This window comes from Melospiza melodia, chromosome 8 (assembly GCF_035770615.1).
Source record: "Melospiza melodia melodia isolate bMelMel2 chromosome 8, bMelMel2.pri, whole genome shotgun sequence".
In the NCBI taxonomy this organism is placed as follows: Eukaryota; Metazoa; Chordata; class Aves; order Passeriformes; family Passerellidae; genus Melospiza; species Melospiza melodia.
In genome coordinates this window covers 28,446,620-28,454,291 of record NC_086201.1, presented here as the reverse complement: position 1 = coordinate 28,454,291, position 7,672 = coordinate 28,446,620, and positions in this window count along the sequence as shown.

Below are 7,672 nucleotides of genomic sequence, written 5' to 3'. Positions count from 1 at the left end.
CTTTCATAGTAATTGATTGCCAAAAATAATGGAATCTGGATCATTTGCTCAAGGTCATAAACCATAATTCATATTTATACATTTCATATTTAGAATAATTAAGAATAAGAAAGAACATTAAAATATTTTCTATATATTGGGGGTTATATCTGATTTGCATTAATATCTACAGATTTATTTTAGTGGATGTAACTAGGTCCCATACATCGAATCTTTCCTGGGTATTTAAAGACCTGCTAAGTCACAATGTGAACCAATTTCATCTCATTACTGTTTTAGTAAATCCTTCAAATTCCTGACTTAAGATCCTACACAGTGCAAACAAGAATTACCTATTATCACTCTGGAGTTGTAATAAGGGATTTTTGTTTTGAAGGGTTAATCTTATTTGACTGTAAATTGTAATTAATACTTTTCCTTTTGTGCTGTTTTTCCCCAAAAGCTGCTAGTCTTAAGCATCTCTCAAGGTAAAAACTTCATCTATAATCTTCTCTGAAGGTGAGCCTTTGCTTCATAACTGGTTATGCAAAGCCAGTCAATGAACATCTGAGAAAAATAAATGTTTATTAATCAGGGAAACCATAATATATATATATATATATATATATATATATATATATATATATATATATATATATATATATATATATATATATATATATATATATATATACACATGGGGAAGACAGAGACATTGCACAGGTGCCAGCATGCCCCTAGTCTGCCTAACTCAACAACCAATTTATAAAAAATAGATGCCAGAACTCTGCAGTCTTCAGTGAGGCTGTGTTTACCTTGGGAATTCTTGTTGGGGTGCCTGGGACTCCTGGTATCCTGGACAGATTGTAATTCACTTTATCCCTGTATCTTCTGCAACTGGACCTCTGAAGCATTCCAAGTTTTTGTATTCTTGCTGCATAAAGAAAATCCTACTTTTCAGCAAAACAATACATGGAAATGACTGCTCTTGGGAGATACAGTCTTGTTTTGCTTGGTTCATACTGATGCCAAGCGTGTGTAGCTCAGGGACTGCCCAGATTTTGTTCATCATTTAGTCTTATCCAAAATTACTGAAGGAGAGAAAACACCATGAAGTGGATCCCTGCATTGCAGCACAATCTCAGTCAGGCTTGGAAAGCACAAAGCTATGAAGGCAGGCAGGAGATAAACTGTTGGCAAAGTTCATGACATTCTCCAAGGCATGGTGACATCAGCCAAAGTCTTTCAGCAGACACTGATGATCTTTGTTTTGATACAAACAAAAGTAAACAAAGATGCTGGCTGACAGAAAGGGAAGAGAGAGTTGAATAAAAAACACCAATGGAATTACAATTTTGCAGTAACTTAGAGGAAGCCAAACCAAGCACTGTCACCTTCATTAATAATCATGAGAGATTTCCAGGCTATTTATCTCCCTCAGCTTTCCTGACAATACCATAAAATAAGTCCTGAGGACTTTTTTGACAAAATTAACATAAAATGCATTCTTCTTCCCTATTTCTTAATGCCTTTTTCTTTTTTTATTGCACTCATGGTTATCATAAGGAGCACAAAGATGTCAAGAGAGCATGTCATGCATCTAGCAGGCACTTCAGCAGATTTATGATGGCAGCAAGCTTCCAGTTTCCCTGGTCACCTTTCATAGATTTACATGCTGGCTTAATAAGAATGAGCAATGAGCTGTTTGTCAGCTGGGAGAAATAATCTCTGAATGTTTAGTTTTTGCTTTAAAGTATATGCAGAAAAACAGTTTATTGTACATATGTAAAGTGAAGGACAGACAGCCTGAAAAGAAGCTCTAAAGATCAGAAAAAATGGGAAATTTGAGGAAATTGTAATCTTGGCTCACCTTAGAAAGCTGTAAATGCTTAGTGAGGGGTGGGATGGCAGTGGGTGGTTGTATTAACACAACTTTGGCTTCCCCTGCTGATGTTGAGGTGAGTACAACAAGAAGAGAGGATGCTTCTGTTAGGAACTGGCTTGTGATTATTTTTATATCCAGTTAACATGAGGGGAAATTCCAGCATTTGGGTCTAGAACACTGCTCCTATTTCTACAGGACAGAGCTCCAGGATGGTTGCGCACTTTTCAGTGAGCTGCAGGACTTTAGGCTTGCTAACTTGCTACTGAATTCTCAAGGGGACTTTAGGCTGTCTGCACCAACATACAGAAATGTAAAAATGAAGGCATTATTCTTTCACAATAAACAATTTCATGAAAGAAATGACAGTTTTTGAACTTGTCGGAAGGCTTTTGTAGAAATTGGAATATGTGTTCTTGTGCAGTTCAAAGAACCTGAAATTCTTACTACTACTTTTTGACTTGGACACTGGATGAAATCAACAAGATGTGAAAGATACGTGGGCTGAGGGGAATTTAATGAAGGATGGGATACCTTCTAAGTAAGCTCAAGAAAAGGTGGGGTGGTATTAATATGCCTGGAAATTTTCAGCTGCTTTGTTTTGGTACCCTGCAGATGGAGTTAGACTCAAATTCCCCTGGTATTATCTGAACTTCTATATCACCGCACAACCTGTTTCTCACTCTAGGAAGGCTTAGCTGTTAACTTCTCCCTCCCAGAAGACTTGAGCTGTATAAAAACCTGAAAATTGGAGAGGTCTAGAAATCGAGAAGTTTTGCATTTGTTCAAGTCTCCCTTAGGCACTCTATCTATTGCATGTTCAGAATAAGAAATACATAAAATACAGAAACTTAGTTGATGCTTTTCTTTACATCCTACTGGACAGTTACTCTTTATGCACAATTGGGGTATGGCCACAATTAAACAAGATTTTGGTGGGCATCCAGTGCTCACATGAGTAAGTTCTGTGCTTGTGTTCCTGTCAGTGAGTCAGACAAGAAATCCAGAACTCTCAATTCTTAGCCCAGAATCTGTAGATGACAGAATACTCTGACAGAAGATTGTTACCTCCACAGAAACTGAGGTTTATTCTTTACACCTTCCATAAATCTCGCAAGTTTTCAAACAAAAATTAAGACATAAGATCCAGATCTGCATCGCTTGGCACATACTAACAAAGTCAACCAGAACCAGGTTTTTTCTGTGAAAAAGGATTCATTTGATGTGTCTCTGTTGTGTGAGTTTTTTACTGTGAGTGCAGTATTTAATATGTTATGACCAAATTCTGAAGTACCTTGCCTTTTTTTTTTTTTTTTTCCTGAGCGGAGTTCTCACTGATTTTACCAATAGTAGTTTCTCAGAACTTGGCCCTAAGTCTAGACACACACCTATTATTAGAACAGATTGCCTATGGTCTGTCTGGCTCTGAATGTACTCCCTCTGTTGTTCTGTCTCAGCCTCATCACAGCTAAGAGGGTTGGGGGAAATTTGTTTTGTTTTTACATCCGGATCTGACCACTGCATAATGGCTTTAAGCCTTCAAGCTTTAGGAAAATTTTAATTGGGAGATTTTTCTTCTTACTGCTAATTTATCCCCTAGAGTCTTATTATGCTTTGTTGTTTCTGCTTGTAAACAACATCCTTGGAGCTGAGCTGGGCTGAGTCTGTTCCATTTAACCTCCAACCCTTCAAGTGTGGCACTGGGCTGCTGCTGCAATAAACAAGGCTGCCATTCAAAACTCGGGTTTGGTTGAACTTAAAAGATCCTTTTGCCACATTTAATGCAGAGGATTTTTCAGATGTAAATAATTACCTACTGGGAAAATACATTGCTCAAGAGTCGCAAGGCTCCTTATTATCTTTTCCTTGTAGACACATTTAGCAGTACCAGTCATTGGTCATAAAGAGATGCCATTAAAAGAGGCACACTGTCTATTAAAATTCCATTATGCAGGTATGAAACCAAATTCTCTTGAAGTGTACAGGTTGTGCTGCCTTTACATTGCCTGGAAACTAGACCTTGAATCTGTAGGAGCAATTTGAGTCTTGGGGAGATTATAACCTTCACCCTACCTCTCTTCTGCAAAACATCCTCCAGTTCCCCTAACTTCCTTTGCTCCTTTGACGGGAATCAATTTCTCTCCAAATGAGAAAAGAAAGGTTAGATTTGTTTTCCATTAGAAGTCTGCAAAGAGGAGACATTCATGCCAGGCTCTGTGCTGGCATGTCTGAGACATCCAGCGGAGTAGAGAAGCACCAGCTTTGCTTTAGGTGCCTGGTCAGTTGCACTCATTGAATGACATTACTTCACAACTGAGCTTAACTGGGGGTAGGGGACATGACCCTGGGGAGCTGAACTGGAGCTCCATCTTGACAGATGAAGTGCTTCATAGAAACATCAGCAGGTCTGCCCTGTGTGAGTTTCCAAATCTATCCAAAGCGCGTGAGAAGTTGTGCTGTTGTCCAGACCAGTTACTGGGATGAGTGTACCAAAGCAGCAAGGCAGCTGTTCCTACTCTGCCAGGGAAAACAAGGGTTTATCCCCTTCTTGACCTAAGAATATTCTCCTCTGGGTAAATGCAAGATGAGAAGGCACACTCAGCTAAGGAGTATATAAGAAAAAAAGATCCTCTATCCTCCATCCTCCTCTAAAATATAGGTGACATGCTGATAGTTTTGTAAAGGCTGAGGAAAAGATGTTATTGTTTCCCTTATTCATTTATGTGAAGTTCTGTTATATAATCTAGCAGCAAATGCAATAATTTGTGTTGCTTTTTGAAGAAAGTTCCACTGGGCAGAAGTGAGGCTGCATAAGAAATGCAGCCATTGGTATGCAGAGCATGATGCTGTGTTAGTGCCTTATTATGGCATCACAGTTGCTTAAAAATGTGTGAAGCTGAAGAGAATGGATATCTCACTGAAAATATATTTTCCCTTGCCTAGATGAGAATTTATGAAAAAAAAATTAAGAAAAAAACATATACTGGGAGGGAATATTGTGTTGTAGCTTGTTCAAAAAGACAAGCTCATAATTAAGTGCTCCCTGTATCCAAGATGTTTACATGCCTACAACATTGCCACATTTCTCCCCAAAGAATGTTCACTTGTTTTTTCTCTAAAGCTGGGGTAGACCATAACTGCATGGATTCACAAACTGCACCTGAGCTAGTAAAATTCACAGCCTCAGGGTTGTGCTGTGATTGCTGTGGTAGGGTTGTGTCTGTAACCTCTTCCGTGGCATTTTGTATGCCGCCCTGTGCCAAACACTACATCTTTAAATAGCATTGTGGGCATCCCTCTTTGTCTTATGGCAAGTCCCTTTCTCATGAGAAGCAATTTATTTTGAGGCTGAGGTGACTTGCATTGGATCTTGGTGGCCTGTTGTGGCATTATCACGTATTACTTTGTTTAGTCACAAGCAAACATTTGCAAAGCTAGATAAAACAAAAATAAGTAAAACCAAGTGGCAGTTAAGCTCTGACTTTCTGAAGAGTCCATGTAATGTCAGAATGCTTTCAGCTTTTGACCAAAGCAAAAGATAACAAATCAATGAGTTCCAAATTTTTCTCAGAATTCCCACAAACTCTTTCCAAAATAAATTTTAAAAATAAATCCCAAAACAACATTTATAGTTGAAGAAATCTTCCTGCTTTGTCAAATAAAGTGCAAGTAATACAGAGGGTGCAAATAATACAAAGTGCAGAGATGTACAAATAACTGGAACATCAAAGTGGTAGAATCCTGTTTTGAAGCAAGATTGTTAGCTGGTGCTGTAGTACTTTTTTGCTGTTACAGCATCTTCTGAGACTTTGAGTGAATTTTACGAATTACACCTTCGATTATACACAGAGAAACATTTTCTTTCATCCTTGGGGATGACAAGCAGATGCTCAGCCTCTCCCAGGATCTGACACAGTAACCTTATTATCAGTAACTTTGATAACACCTTTCTCATCTGAACTTCTATCAGTAGCTAACAGGCTGCCACTTCATACGAAGACAAGTGTCTCACCCTTATTTTTTTCTATTCCAAACTCATCTTCATGTTCCCTCCACTATTATATGCTACAAGCCTCACATAAAAACAGATTTTCAGGGGTGGAGAGTCAAAAAAGTTTCTGAAAGTTTTAAATGCTTCTTGAGTCCATATAGTGTAAGAGGGTCTCTTATGATCTCTTACAGACTTGTGATCAAGAGCTGGTTTGCAGGTGGAGTCTCAGAGCATGGTTTATATCAGGAGGATTTCTATCCATCTATCCTAAAGGCAAATTGGTTGGGCAGATGTAAAATCTTGCAGCGCTTTGCAGAGATGATCTCAGTACACACCATGTCCATACACCTACTACTAAGAGGTGTAGGGACTTGGTGCGTACTGAGATCCCAGCAAATATGTCACCTCAAAAGAAAATGGCCAAGAGTAGCCGTGCATTTCCTACCTAAAGTGATTGGTCAATTCTTTTGGTGCTAGAGGCTGCTTTTGTAAATGTACAAAAGTACAATTCAAGCTTTGATCTCTGTTGGGCTTTGGACTCCTGCTGGCAATTGTTCAGAGACTTTAAGATAATAAATCTGCACTGATAATAATGGTAAATTTAGGAAGTATTCTAGAAAATGAAAGCCTAATAATTTTGCATATTCCATAATTTTTATTTTTAATGGAGGATTTTTTTTTTCTTAAAAGTAATTTAGAAATTAAAATCCTTCCCAGTGCTGTGAAAGCAGTAAACTTGAAAAGTTATTTTCAGTAGACACATGAAATATTGTCATCCACTTTAAAAAAAACCTGGAAATCAGTAGTCCTCTTCATCTGGCAGATCTTGCACCAATAATTAATTCGTGAAAGGGCAAATGTTTAACATTAGTCTCAATATTTTTTCATCTGAATAATTTCTTATGGGTGTAAAAGTTCCCATGGATGTTGCCATGTGACTGTTTATTTCATGCTCACAAATTCTGGTTCTAATATATAAGTGAATAAAGTGAGAGATAACCAGGAGTATGAAAAGTCAAAAACCAAGAGAAGCAAATCCCATTCACAAATAGCTCAGACACTTAGTTTGAGACATTTGCTGTGTGCGCAGTTACAAGTGGCTGTTTGTAAATATTTATTGATAGCTTCCTTTAAAAGATGTTTAATATGGTCACTAAAAGCAAAAATTTAAATGGGAAATGTATGGAACAATAGAACACAAATATCCATTTTTATAGATCATAGCTGATTCTGGCTTCAATAGAAGCAATAATTTAACTGGGAGGCAAAAACCCAAACATTTACCACCCAAATTCAGTAGGAATCACTCTGATAAAATGGGAGAAAATTTTGCCTGCTGTACCGTGTGAATGTCAATTCAATCCAAAATTAATAATTTACATGTTTTACCTATCACCTAATATTTCATTTCACCTCAGCAGACTAGGAGCTATTTTAGGGAAGTGCTGAGATTTCATATCCTCAGTGGGGCCCTTCCATTTTCTCATTCCCAGACCATGAGTGAGCAGACAGCTGCTATCTAATTGGACAGCTTCTGGTACCTGAGCACTGCTTTCCTGTTTAACACTTTAACATATCTCTAGCAGGGTGGGAGGGTAATAGCATGGCAAAGAGGAGCAGTGTCTGCTGTGTTCTAGCATTGGAAAGTACATTTATTTGACAGTATTTGTACTGTCTTAGGTTTCTACGCATCTCAGTTCTTTTGGGAAGCGAATTTCCTTTTGCTATGCTGCTGATGCTTCAATCCAAGCCAAGGAGCTCCTGACATGTGTTAAACCACGTGCCTCTGCTCTTTGCTCCAGCAGTGTTTTCCTGGGGGT